The sequence below is a fragment of the Pollicipes pollicipes genome, unplaced genomic scaffold (genome assembly GCF_011947565.3).
Source record: "Pollicipes pollicipes isolate AB1234 unplaced genomic scaffold, Ppol_2.1 Scaffold_4219;HRSCAF=4965_pilon_pilon_pilon, whole genome shotgun sequence".
Lineage (NCBI taxonomy): Eukaryota > Metazoa > Arthropoda > Thecostraca > Pollicipedomorpha > Pollicipedidae > Pollicipes > Pollicipes pollicipes.
Window position 1 is genome coordinate 12,069,368 of NW_023596448.1, and position 14,317 is coordinate 12,083,684.

General features: G+C 47.6%; 1 long non-coding RNA gene across 1 annotated transcript in view; it reads right to left on the bottom strand.

Annotated features, from left to right (window-relative positions):
- The window catches only part of LOC119095912 (uncharacterized), a 28,297-nt gene extending 16,275 nt beyond the window's left edge, over positions 1-12,022 (bottom strand). Inside the window, exon 1 of the long non-coding RNA XR_005093950.1 lies at positions 11,832-12,022. This is a non-coding gene — a long non-coding RNA (uncharacterized LOC119095912). The remainder of the gene's footprint in view (positions 1-11,831) is intronic.
- Between the last annotated feature and the right edge of the window lie 2,295 nt (positions 12,023-14,317).

Sequence of the window (14,317 nt, forward strand, 5' to 3'; positions counted from 1 at the left end):
CCCGGGCGGTGGCGACCGTCGGCTCGCAGCTGGACCCTGCCCCAGGGGCATGCTGTCGACCTGTTTGGGCTGCCGGTGGCGGCCAGTAGCGGCGGCCCGCCTTCCAGGCGGCTATCTACGCTGGCAGGCAACGCGGTCCATCCCGGCCCGTAAAGCGTTTAACTGGCCGCCGGGACGAACGCGGTGCGCTGGAAGGCGGTGGTCACGTGGCCAGCATCCCTCCCCCTCCCCCTCCCCCCGATTAGAGCGAGACGATGTTTTGTCGGTGCGGTGTGTATGGTCTGTCACTGATATCGATATCAAGTGCTTGCCAGGTTACGTTTTTGCGGCACCGCTACCTGTCAGCTGGACGTCAATGCATACACTTCATTTGTGGTGAAACGGTACGCTTAAGTGTATCAACAAATAACTTTTCGCATCCCCTGTCATAAATGAAGCAATGGTTTAGTTACATTTGATGTTCCCACAAAGACAGTGATATAGGAAGCTACACTACCGTCTTCAGGACACAGCACGAAAATCCGCGCAAAAAAATAGATGGCTATTTCTCTTTTTATTCACAATGAAAAATTTACTAAAGCAACGATTGTCACCAAAACGTGTCATGTTTATTTATTATTGTGCTGTGGAGAAGGTAAGCCACCACTAGAGTACGAAAACCTTGTGCCACAGCAACGCATGTTTTCCACACATTTTCCAATAGAACTCGGCTGGCGCAGTTGATTAGGTCAGACAACTCCAATTGATTTAGTTAGTAAATAATGACTGCAGTTTTCAGAATTAAATTGAATTCTAGAGGGTGAGGGGTGGGTGGGTTGGGCGTGGATCGAGTTTAGGCCAGAGTGAAGACCACAGAAAAGGTAAGGTTTTGAACGTTTGGCGACAGTGGTACCTCTAGGGTTAATTAGGTTTGTGGCGCTGTGGGCATGCAGCCTTAAGATTAACTAATTGCCTGCAAGCCGCAAGAAGGCATTTTCTAGGTCTGTTTTCTCAGAAGACTTTTTGAACTTTGCCTGCTCACCTGGACCTCTCTTCACCTTGCAAACTCCTGGAACTCCACAGGTGACATTTGACACGATTGTATTAAGTGTTCCGACTTTCAACAACTGGCTGGCATGTTATCTCAATGTTGTCTGAACACCTATGTACCTAAAGAATAAATTGCTAGTTCCGTGCAAAACTACCACAACAAAATAAATTCAAAAGTAAAATCCTGCGATTATTGCAGTGCATGAAGGAAAATCGGTCCCCAAATGGAATCACTTTGGTCTTCATTTCTCCCCCCCCAAAAAAAAAATACACGCATATGTCGAGTTAAGATCTCGCGAGCGAGCATAGCAGAGAATAGCGAACAAGAACAAGCCCTTCAATATCATTAATTTGGTAAATAAGCGAATACAGAACACACATTTCCAGTGGGCCGCAACTGCTACAAGCCCTTAAAGTTTCTGATCAGTGGTGGATGGTGACTTGAGCATCATCGGCTGCAACCGGTCGAACTTTGGGTAAATATATTCAGCTATGATATGCAATTTACGGAAACGGACTTCGCAGCATACACCGGACACGATTAACCTTCTTTTGTTATTTGTAATAGTTAGATAAACCACATCAGGCTGTGCATTTCACGTGCCTGATCCCCCATAAAGTTCAGGACAAGCACAAACTCATTTCCATAAATAAGACAGCAGTTTTAACTTTACCCCCGGGAAAAAAAAACCAGGATAATGGAGATATAGTTGAATGGAGATATAATAATTCACTTCTGCTATTGTTTCCATAAAGACATGTTGCCGAAATATCAATTCAACTACATCTCCATTCTCCTTGGTCTCATTATCCGAGGAATAAGGGTAATACCGTTATCTTTTCTCTGTGAATAATGTTCCTCGCTAATGTACTGAACAACTTACAAACTCATTTACTGTTGAATTGGCAGCAGAGCTGTAATATTACGCAGGCCAATCAGGTTGAATGTTGCTTAACATCTTGTAGAGCCCTGTTCATTGTTGAGCATCCCGTAGAACTGACGAACAGCGGGATTCGTGTCCGGCACCACCATTGCCGGGCGCCGGCTCTCGCAGTGGGCACCGCTGTGGCTTGCGACCTTCCCTGTCAGTGGCTGTCGGTCGAGGTGGGCCGAGCGGTGGAGGTAGAGGTTTGCAGCGGTCAGGTCGAGGTTAGTCTGACCCTCATGGTAGATCTCCCACTTGGTGATCCGCAGGGTGCGTCGCGTGCAGCTCGGCACAACCGCCGGTCGCGTCGGCAAGCTTCGTGGCCATCGAAACATGTGGGTCCGTTCCCAGCCAGGCATGTGTTGGCTGGGCAAGGTGTTTGATCATCAACCGGCCAGTTTCATCCCCTTGAACTAAACAGGCCTCACCTGTTGGAGCTCGCCAGATTGATTCCTTAACCTCCGTTTAACCCTAAGCCATTCTCATTCTTTGAAAACCTGTCTTGCTTTTTGAATTACCCATTCTCATTTTTGAACAAGCCAGTTTCATCCGTTGAAATGGAGAATTGGATGCGGTGGCCGTTGCTGTTGCATTTGTCCACGTTTACTTATTCTGGAGAGGAGCAGACATTAGCCCGTGGAGCAGCGGACACTGGACTGGAGAGCAGCGGACACTAGCCTGGAGGGAAGCGGACACTAGCCTGGAGTGAAGCGAATACTAGCCTGGAGAGAAGCGGGCACTACCCCAGAGAGCAGCGGACACTACCCCAGAGAGCAGCGGGCACTAGCCTGGAGGGCAGCGGACACTAGCCTGGAGTGAAGCGGATACTAGCCTGGAGAGAAGCGGGCACTACCCCAGAGAGCAGCGAACACTACCACAGAGAGCAGCGGACACTAGCCTGGAGAGCAGCGGACACTAGCCTGGAGAGTGCGGACACGAGCCAGGAGGGCAGCGCACACCAGCCTGGAGAAGAGCAGACACTCGCCTGGAGAGGAGCAGACACGTGAATGTCTTATATCGAGTTATGGAGATGATGTCGTAATTACTTATTCTAGATGGTTAAATTATAAAAGTAGCAACGAGCTGACCTGTTCAGGAGATGTACATTTGTCTATTTTACTAGGCGGTCCTTGTGTGCTGGTATTGCTCTGCGGCCTCTGACTGTGTATTTTAGTAGGCGGTCTGCCTCTTTGTTTGCATTTTAATAGGCAGCCTGTCTCTGTAGGTCTTAGTAGGCGGTCCCCATTTCGGCTGCTTTACTAAACGATCTTTGTTTGTTATTGGCAGTCTGTGTGTGTTTAATTTCACAAATCCATCTTCTTGAGGTTGGCATGCAGTAGACTGAAAGGATGTTCCACTATTGAAGATATTGAAACAAACATCAAATATGATGAAAAGAGCCCGGCTTCAACTATTGGTGTAATTTTGAGTAGAAAAGTTTGCTTTAGAATAAACGACGTCCCTGTTTAATAAGTATGTATCTCGTTAGGTCATTGTCTAATAACGTCATCGTGCCTTGCACAACAATGAAGGAAAGTCGGTGGACCGCCGTTGGATCTGGAAATCATGATCACGAACGCCCGATATGAACGGCTCGACAATGATATTCTCGCGGCCTTGATTAGCTGCATGACTTATGGAATGGTAGGAATTGAATGATGTTATAATGGCGTCATGAATGCCTAGGTGACCCTGAAAACTCTCTCGATGTAGTCCCCCATTTTTGCGGGCGTATAGCTCAGAAAGTAGATAGAAGTAGTGCTGTTCATGTCTATGGAATCAAGCAGGCCCCAATAGCATGCCGAAAGGATATCTTGCAGTATGAGCACCTAAACGGAGTCTGAATAGAGTTGGTATTGCCTGTTAACGTTGTCCCAGCAAGGATAGGTCTATTTCTGACATGCGTTGTTACGTGAGAATATAGCGGTGCATTCGGAGGATGCTTTAGCTGGTAAATCTCGAGACGTGTTTGTTTGTCGGTAGGCTAAAGTGGTGGATTCATTAGCTTGCACGTCTCAAGGCGTGTAGGTTTATTTATATTTTAAAGTAGTGTGTTTACCGTGTTTCACGTTGCGTGTGTTGTAATTCATAAATAAATCAGTGTGCCAGCTTGCGCACCTTGTGACGCAAGCGTTTATTTAAATACATGTATTAGATTGAGGTAGCAAAACCACACGGTATTTACCAACATATGTCACGATTTTATCAGATGATTCAGTCCGTCTCAAAGTCGCTGCGGGCGGTGAATATTGTTTTACCCACAACGACCATGCGTTTTGCATTTTCGTGTCGCCCGCTGTTCTGAAGCGCCTCACAGCTGTCTGCACTATTAACCTCTTTCGCTGGCACTTTTTGCCGCGGACCATTGACCTTGTATTGCACGTAGCAGTTGAATCGCTCCTTCATCGTTGCAATTCTATGGAGCAATATATATTGTGTGCCAAAGACACCTTTTTTATTCGCGAAATAATGTTGCAACTGATTTGGAGACTCAGCTGCCGATCATTCTGACGGAGGTGCCGTGGCGGTGCTTTCCTGATAACATGTACTGCAATAGGGAGGCGCACACAGATATTCATGGTGCTTTAGGAGTACACCCCAGACGTCGTACTCGGTCCCGATTGTAAGTTTAGAAATCAATATTATTTCAAAGGTTTGTTGTAATTTTCAACCTTTAAGAGTCAAACAAGGTGATTGACCTGATAAGAACACCAGTGACATTTTATACCTACTTACCACGGTCAAGACGGGCTGCGTAAGGAGATCTAAGAGCACCTCAGCCCCCCATCTGGAGGTGAATGCTGTTTAACATTGTCTGACCGGATGATTACAATGAACTAATTCTAAATTTGACACAAATGGCCCTGTGGACACCCTGCGAATGTGAATTAAGTTCCTGTAGCTCTCTTAGCTTGCATACATCAGGAGCTTAAACCACGCCCCCCCCCCCCCCCCCCATTAGAGCGCGTCGCATTCCACCACCCATCTGGACGCGCGCTTTACAGCTTGGACATTAGAGCATTGATACGAAATGCTGTGATCGGCTGACCTCCCTTTCTGCCTGACGTTTGTGGTTTGGTTTCATTTCGTTTGGATTACAGCCCTTCGGAGGGAAGATATTTCAGAGCTATGAGATGAATGCCAGTGCACAATGTTGGGCGGAAACTATGGGGGAAGGCTAGATGGACCTGGGAGCCCATCCACCGAAACTTAGCCGCACAGGAACCCCTACACGGGGTGGGTGCTCGGCACTCGAACGGGGCCCCACCAGAGGCACCTAAGCCCACTCATGGCTAGTGCATGTAACTTGACCTGCACAGACCGGTTGCTGCGAGGATGAGGGATCAAACAACAGTGAGAGAACAAGGGCAGATATGCTTCGTTAGACACAGCGACGACGTGTTGGTATCTATTCCGCTCACACCCAGCCCGACGCCACCACCGTCACCGGCGTGACTCGTAGTGCCGTGGACATTCAGATGTTCCGTGATAAACATTTGGCCCTATATCATGCACTGTTGCTTGCACACAGAATTTCAGAGAGGCTTGACATATCTGCATGGTCCGATATGAATTCAGGCTGTTGCACATCAATCCACGACACGGCACGACACGTCCATTTCGCCATAGCCGTCGGGCGCTCAGCCAGGCGGCCGTCGTGCTATGGGTGGCGCTGTCGCGCTAGGTGGCGCCATCGGCGCACCGTGGCCAGAAAGACTCTTGACATGGACGCGGCGGATGATTCATAGCACATGTGCCTATCTGTGTGCACGAAATACTGTTTGATTCCTGAATTCGCTGATTGCCAAGGCTTGCTTTGCACTCGGTATCACGGGCGTGTACTTTGCTATGGCTGGCTTACTTGCCCGCAGCATGGCTTGCAACGCTCGGGTCTTGTTGTCATGTAGTTGCAAGGACAACTTTGCTGGGAGGCCCCTTGAACGGTTGCCTTCCACTCCTTTATTCTTTGTAGCATAACTAAAACCGAAGTCCTGCGGCGGATACATTTGTATTCTAGTTGGAGATATGCACTAACAGATAAAACGTTTGTCTGCGCATTTTTCCTCTTCTAAATTGCGGTTCGCGAAATAGAAAAGCCAAGGCGGGTTTTTTTTGCTCGTTTTTATTGAGCCAAACAATGTACATGAGGGAACACCACGCTCCACGAAGAGGGAAGATGCCTTCCAGCTCATTACTGCCAAAAAAGCGCGGCTCTGAAAGGAGCCAACGCTCCTGTTGTGACGCCCAGCCTGTTTTACCCGATTTATGCGCGGTAAACATGTTGATAAGCTGGCTCAGCGTCTTGTTTTCGCCAACACAGTGTCTTTGCTTGAATAGCTTATGCCTAAGAATATTTTGGCGTGAAGCGAACCGTCAAACTTCACCGATTCCTGCAGCATTAGAAGTAAAACAGTATTGCTGATCCCTTGAATGACATCTCACGTCCTACACGAGCCTGAACGCAGCACTACAATGCATCAAACTGCTGGGTTTCCTAGTCCTTGTGCGACAACTTCACTCAACTTTGATCCCCCCAAACGATCTCTTGCTGATGCAAGTGCTGCAGCAAAATTCACAAACAAACGGACCGAAAGGAGTGCCTGATTGACAATCTCTTCGCGGTACCTGTGGTACATCTGTGCGGAGCTGGTGCCATTGACTCTCCTTGGCATGCTGTCGACAACCAAAAAGCTAAGCTCCTTGCCGCCCTCCCCCCCGTGTTCTGGCTTTTGTCGGTGGGCCTGGATTTCATCGGATAATGCCAAGTAGCAAACGCCGCCACATTTGTCCAGTTACATAACCGCATATTATAATCCGAGAAAGGCCATGTCCCATGTTCCGGGCATTCCAGAACCGTGGTGGATTAAAAGGGATGTTCAACATTTGAAGATAGCGAAGCAAACATTACAATCATGAAAAAAGCCCACTTGTTGCTATTGGTACAACTTCAGGTGGAAACGATAGCTCCAGACAACGCAATGGCTCTGTTTAGTAAATACGTCCCTCAATGCATCATTGTTTGAATACGTTGCGTAGCCTGCACAACCTTGAATGTGAGCTAATTGACGGCCGTTATATCTGGAAATCGTGCTCACGCACGCCAGATGTCAGTGTCAGGGATGCCTGGGTGACCTTTAAGTGGTCTCCCCGCAATAGCATGCACATCTTAGCGGGTCTGAAGCTTAGAAACTAAGGGGCTTGGTCTTCAGAAGTACAGGGCTTTGAACTGCACAAATGATCTTCAAGATGGCTGTTTCAGTTCAAAACCCCATAGAAATGTGATATGCGAGCGAGATATGACCCTTTGATGCGAGCTCTGCCAACACGTCCATAGAAAGTGCCGATTACAAGGTTAAGGTCGGGTTTGTGACATTGCTGAAGTCGTGGAGCAATGTTTCGAAGATAACTATTCGTCTCATAAAAATCTGTCTCGAACGTGTCGCTCACGCCGAAGAGAGCCGTAAATCGACTGTCGCTGACTTCTTATAAGAATGCATTCACATATTCTCCTGTCTGGGTGACACTGTGCTCCGTAGTTGACTTTGAGCTCCAAAAAGGGTAAAGAGTCCGTACCTCCCTGGCTTTCAGCCCAAGCGTGCGTTGTCAAGATGTGGCCGCCGGGAGGAGTATTCGCTGCTTTGGTTTTAGCATCTCGCTGGTGTATCACCGCATGTTTAATCCCTTTAATTTATCAGCGGAACTTTATCGTCATTTAGCATCGCAGGTTTAATCCCCTGGATGTTGGTGACTTATAAAACTGTGGTTCAAACATGCTGTTTAAGTTGCCAGAAGTCGGAACACTCGATGGAAGTGGTTTAGTCGCCACCTGCAGAGCTGGAGGAGTTTGCAGGATGAAGAGAAGGCGAGGCTGTCAGAGGAACATTTGTGATTACAGAGCGAGTGACACCAGAATATATTTCCAGAAAACCTGCATTCGGGGCTGTAAGAAATAAATGAAAAAAAGTCGGCAGTGTCACTTCTCATGCCACTGCTTTTGATGGAGCGCACGAAGTATCTGCACCTTCGCTCCATTTATGACCGGGCGCAGAAAGTTATCGGTTGAAACACTTCGGCAAAGCTATACGTTTCGAGATGAATGCAATTGTATGTAAAGACGAGCAGCTGACAAACAACAATGCCTCAACAACGTAACCAGACAATCACTTGATATCATCACCAGCAACAGACCCGAAACCGATTAGAAATTGGCCGCACCGACAAAAAAGGAAAAAAACTGTCTGGCTCTTGGGGGGGGGGGGGCTGGAGTGGGGGTACTGCTCACGTGACCACCGCCGACCGGCGCACCGCGCTCGTTCCCGTCGGCCAGTTAAACGCGTTACGAACCGGGATGAACCGCGTTGCCTGCCAGCGTAGATAAGTCGCCCGGAGGGCGGGCCACCGCTGCTGGCCGCCACCGGCAGTCCAAACAGGTCAACAGCATGCCCCTGGGGCAGGGTCCAGCTGCGAGCCGACGGTCGCCACCGCCCGGGCGACTGCCGGGGGCGATATACGACGGTGCGCCGTTCGGGTTCCTCGCTGTGTGATGAATTGGGGCTGGGCTGGCTGTCAAATGATCCATATGTTCGGCCTTGGTGTTTGGGTAGAAAGCAATGGCGTTAGGTCTTGGTAGCAGAATGCCAGGCGGAGATTATGTTGCCTCCATTGTCTATGCCTATATTCGTCAAATCGGAAATCCAAACACGGGTAATGTCTTGACATGTTTTTGCTGGCCAAATGCAGAATGTTTTTTTCTGTCGGCTAAACTAATATCCCGTCTGGGAAGTCCCTTGAGCGAACATTCGTATTCTTCAACGCTATCGGAGAGACTCGAATGCCGTCGGCTCCCATCTTCGTTTGAGATGCATTGTGAATGGTTTCGAAACGGATCAGGATGCTAGCTGCGGTCAGTATCAAAGAACAGGTGTTTGACACACTTGAGGTGAAGTGATTGAGCTCATCACTCGGATAAGCATTTATTATGTGACTGGTATGTCATGCACCCATGTGACTCTAAAATGTCCCACTTGCTCGCGAAACACAGCCATAAAAGTCCCGGGTTTCTAAGATATTGCATATCAAGCACATTATAGCTGCTGTATCTCTGAAACACAATACCCTTTTGTGTCATGAAATGAGGCAAAATATAGCCGAATAAAACTCAGCCAGCACGTACGCCTACTTCTTGTTAAACGCCGACAATAATTCATGTCAAGCAGTCTGCTGAGCGTCACATATTTACATTTGATCCTTATTGGTGGAGTACAACTTATTCGTTCTTATTTAAGGAGGCTGGTCAGAACGTTTCCTTGTGAAGATGCAGCAATGTTTGCTGACAGATAATTCCAAATGGGGCAACTGGGCAGCATGAATTTGGCCATGGTGTTAGTTCCCATGATGTACATCTGATTATTTTCTGGGACGATTGCTGGGATTTTCAAAATTGGTGCTGTGCTTTCTGCCAACAAAGGGCAGTTTTTCGCACCATAAATTGCAATGTCGCCTGCGTAGGTTAAGTGGGATTGCTGGCAGCATCAGAATGGCTGGTAATGCTATATTGGAGTACGTTTTTGGATTAGTAGGCATTCCAGTTACCTTTGTAGGAACTCGAGCTACAGTTTTAGAAAATCTTCTTCACGTTTGCCACTGCTTGGTGCAACCTCTTTACGAGAAAATTTGTTAGTGCGGTCTTACTACAAATGAGATCCTCTATGTGCACGCTTTGTCATGAACGCTAATGGTTGATTTGAAGGTCTGCTGTTGATTTCAAGCTCTTTTTTATGCAACTTGTAGTTCAGCATTTCAGGGAGCGATCAGTACCTGCTTCCGTTTTATTGGCTTTCAATCCGTCCAATGCGTGTGTCCAATCTAATTTTCAACTCCCACCCGGTCCTCATCTGTGCGGGTACCGGCTAAAGAGGCACCGATTATCAGAGGCCTGTACACGGACGAATGGCTACACATCGGACCCGTAGATTGGAAGTCAACAGTGGAGCAACCAAGCACGACACAAACAGAAGAAAGGTGCTTCACTAGTGTGCGAAAAAGAACAACCGTGGAACCCGAGCAACCTTGCTGAGTCAAGGGCATTGGAAGAAAATACGTTGCAAGCATGGCAATTTTAAGTAGAGCCTTTGAAGGCAATGATAACAAGCTGTCTACTAACGCCACGGACGACGGGGATGTCAAATAAAAGTGCCTTTTATCAAGCCCTTCTTTGATTGATCGTGGTGTAATCACGAGAGATAATGTAGGAGGTAGAGAAAAATAAGATAGTAGTTGAGCCGTACCACCAACCACCAACCACAAACCACCAACACCGAACGGCCGGCAGGGACGAGGCTGGTACCCGCTATGTGCTCTGGTCGGGACGCACTGAAACAATGAGGGCCTCTGTGTACGTCGGGGGCTTACAGTGCTTGACAGAGGGCCCTGTGTCGGCAAGAGGCCCCGATTCGGCCAGTGTACATTTGCTGAACAGGGACAGGCACTTGGCTCCAAATGCCAGATGGCCTCTTGCGTTGGTCGGGTCTCTCTGACAATAAAACAAGACATACGAGCTTTCAACGAGAAACCACAGTGAGATAATGAAGTACCCTGTGTCAGTCAGGGGCTCCGTTATGGACAGGGGATCCATACAATTTTAGCTAAGGGCCCATGGAGCCGAATAGGAGACTCCGCGCTAATTATTGAACCACCTGCGGCTATGTAATCTTGTTGCATCGATGACAGTTCCTGCATCGATCTGGGGCCAAAGCTTGAGCCAGAGGGCCCTTCGCGTCAGGGATGGGACCAGTGTAAGATACATCCCTCTAAGAACCTCCGGATCGACTAGGAGTCTTCCCCCCGTGTTGCTGGAATGGCAGCCGGTAGAGAACCCGCGCTGGGACAGAATGGCCCTTCTCCACTTGTTGGGATTAATTATAAATAATATCCAATAAAAGAAAGAAGGAAACGTTAAACAAACTGAAATTGTGTTTAATATTTATCAGTGAAGCCAGGGAGAGGGAATTTCGGACTGATGTTAGATCCTGTTCCCAGTTTTGTGAAAAAGGAAACGACGTACGGGGAACATCACTTGATTGTGAGTTGGAGGTAGCTCGGTGCACTGGGGCTCAAGGGCACTGGTGGTCTTCTGTTCAAACAAATCCAAAGAAGCGCTCAAGAGCACCCACCGAAGTCACTTGCGATGTGGAAATTCACCGACAGTGGAATGAAGTCACAAAAATGGCGCAACACCATCTTGAAAAGTCACTGGGGAAGATCCTTAGGTGATTTACGTAGATGCATTGGCACGCAAGGGACGGAAAGACGTTGAACACCCAGGCATCACGCAGCACGATCAGGCTCGCCAGCGCCAGCGCCCAACAGTATATATTACTTATTACATGTTATTACATGTTTTAAATACAAAGGCCTCTCCACCATAAACCGTAACTAGTCAAGTTTATTCTGCGTGCTTCATGTTTGCAATGGCTTAATCCAACAAACAAAAGCCTCAGTTTTCCATAGGGGGCGGGGGAGGAGGGCGGGGGCGAACAAAGCAAAATCAAGAAGTGGCTGGAGCGCAAGCCAGGGGGAGCCACTCTCCAAGTGGACACAAAAGCTGCAATCATTGGTCAACTTTCACAACTTCCCACATCGCTGAAGCATTTACACTGGGTGCCCCTTCTTCAGTCTGCCGTCGGCCGATGCGGCACATATAATAGAATGATAAGGTAGTAATAATACCAATAAGATGCGGTGCATGCGTGTCACAATGTCGGGCTCGCGCTCAGGCGTTTATACGGCATGCAGAGTCGGCACTAAGCCAGCAGAGCACCGGTTGGCTCAATAGTGCTTTGAAAACGACGGTGAATTCATCCAGGGCCGTCTCACCTGGGTGGGTAATAGATGACGCTGGATAAACTGATACAGCACGTGCCACACGTGTTGCCGCCTGGCAGCGGGACACTAGCACAATCGCCAAAGCCAGAGCTGAGAGGCGGTGCATGATGTGATGGAGCGGTTCCTGTGAAGGATGCAACACAGCGCGACGTGCCAGCAGTTGCACAGAGCGATGAGGCCACTTCGCGGCCCGCGCCAGGTACCAGACTTCGCCAGGCACCGCCAGGTATTTATACATGCACGGCAACGGGCTGATGCAACCATGACCGGTTTCTTTTGCGGAGCTTCAGCGTCCCTTTACTGTTATGAATGTATGCCTCGAAAGTTTCAGAAAAAGATGGATCCTAAGGTAATAATGCATCTAAAAATTATATCGGTGACCAATCCGATAACCATTGCATTGGCTCCCACATCGGAATACGAATAACTACGTTCTGCCACTGAGTTTTTTTTGGGAATGCCTGTCTCACATTAATATACCACAGTTCACTCGGACTGCAATGGAGCAAGCTAGTGTGTAAAATGTGTGTGGTGGGCCCTGTGTGTGGTGTGAGAGCAATATGTATAAACATTACAAAGCCGTTAGAGTTGTCTTCTCCACTTGTGTGTCGGGCTGACGCATAGACTTCACGCACCAAACCGGTTGGATCTCTCAATCGACGGAGAGTAAACAGCGCCCATCTTCTGCGCATCGCTGGCAACACTCTCTTCATATCTGCAAGTTGAAACCACCGCGACGTCACTTAAGGCGTAATGACAAACGCCGCATAACCATCATGTTTCCAGCTCTCAACTCCGTACGCGTACACCCGCATTCCTTCACCCGTGCTCATTACCTCTACCCCTAGCCCAGCTCCCCCGTGACTGCGATCGTGCCATACGTTGACCTGATCTGGAAACAGTCAGCACCAATCCGTTTGTAATTCGTTTGTGATTCGTTTGCTAAAGAAAAACCACTGCTCGCCGTTTAATGAGCGATTTGCTGCTGCTGAAGAACTGGTTAAACAACGTTAATAACCATCCATGTCTACTGTAAAAATTTGACGTTTTCAAGCAGTGCCCATGGTCAAATATTTCAAATAAAGTAATTAACAATACAAGAATGCTACCACTCTGGAACCCACCACACAACATGCGTCGTTTCCATTCCTTGGCACCCTTTTGTAATGGAAGTAGATGGGAGAAACTTCACCGAACAGTACTTTATGCCCATGGCAGTCCCCCCGATAAGGCATTACAATTCAGCACACCCCATGGCCACTAATAAAACAGTCATTAATATGTCACAACTACGAAGCGCAACTCGTGCATCTTTGGATGCCCAGCCTTGTTAGCATGGTCCTGTCCGCTCTGTGTCCCTTCTTTTCGTAGGAACAGAAAACCGAAGCACCTTATTAAGTTGACGTCTTTACAAAAATTAGAGCGCAGTTTGCCCAATGAGTTTCTGTTGACTGATATATGGCGACAGCTACATTGGCGACGAGCAAAAATGTCAGCACGTCATAAAGTCAAATCGGCTAAGTGGCAGACTGCAACATGGTGACATGTAGCAAAAGCGAGACGTTTAAATAGCGATCTGCTACATGACGAACTATGAAACAGAGAAACACTTGGAGAAAGACTCCAGACCAAAATGTCAAACCACTGAAACCACTGAAAACCACTGAAAAAAGCACTGAAAACAACTGAAATAGACAATGGCGAAATGTAAAAAAGTCAATGTCCAGACTTGATAAGCGACTAGATAGTGCACTAGTTAATGGTCATATCGACCCACACGCTCATAGAACATGGTCTTTTTTATCGTCTTTTATAAATAGTGTATTAATCAACCGCACTCGAATATTGCACTCTGCTATAATTTAAAGTAATAGGGTCACTTTTAGAATTTCATCTGTCCAACTGCTAGGATCTTTCTGAAAGGCTGTCACAGTTGCAGCTGTCAGTGATAATCGCCTTTTTTGTAGAAAAAGGCTTGTAAAAAAAGAGGCTGAGACCCTTGACTTTTGAAGAAAAAATCAAAACGACTCTGTATAATCTGTAATGCCAATTTGTCCTTCTCGCCTGTCAAACTTGCAAATTCCCATTAAATGGCGTCATTTTTGTCAGGATCAAAACAAGACGTGGTCAGATCCCACGGCTGTATCACAGATGAGATGAATGAGATAAAGGTTAGAAACTGGGTGCTGGGACAGCCAGGGAGGTGTCGGTAGTGTAGATCGGGAGGCTGCTAATCGGTCCTCGATCCAATGCTTACGAACTTACAGAAACTCTGAGTAAATGTGAAACAATAGCAGGCTGATTTCCTTGGCGCGTCATCATTGCAAACATGGCAATTTTAAGTAGAGCCTTTGAAGGCAATGATAACAAGCTGTCTACTAACGCCACGGACGACGGGGATGTCAAATAAAAGTGCCTTTTATCAAGCCCTTCTTTGATTGATCGTGGTGTAATCACGAAAGATAATGTAGCGGGTA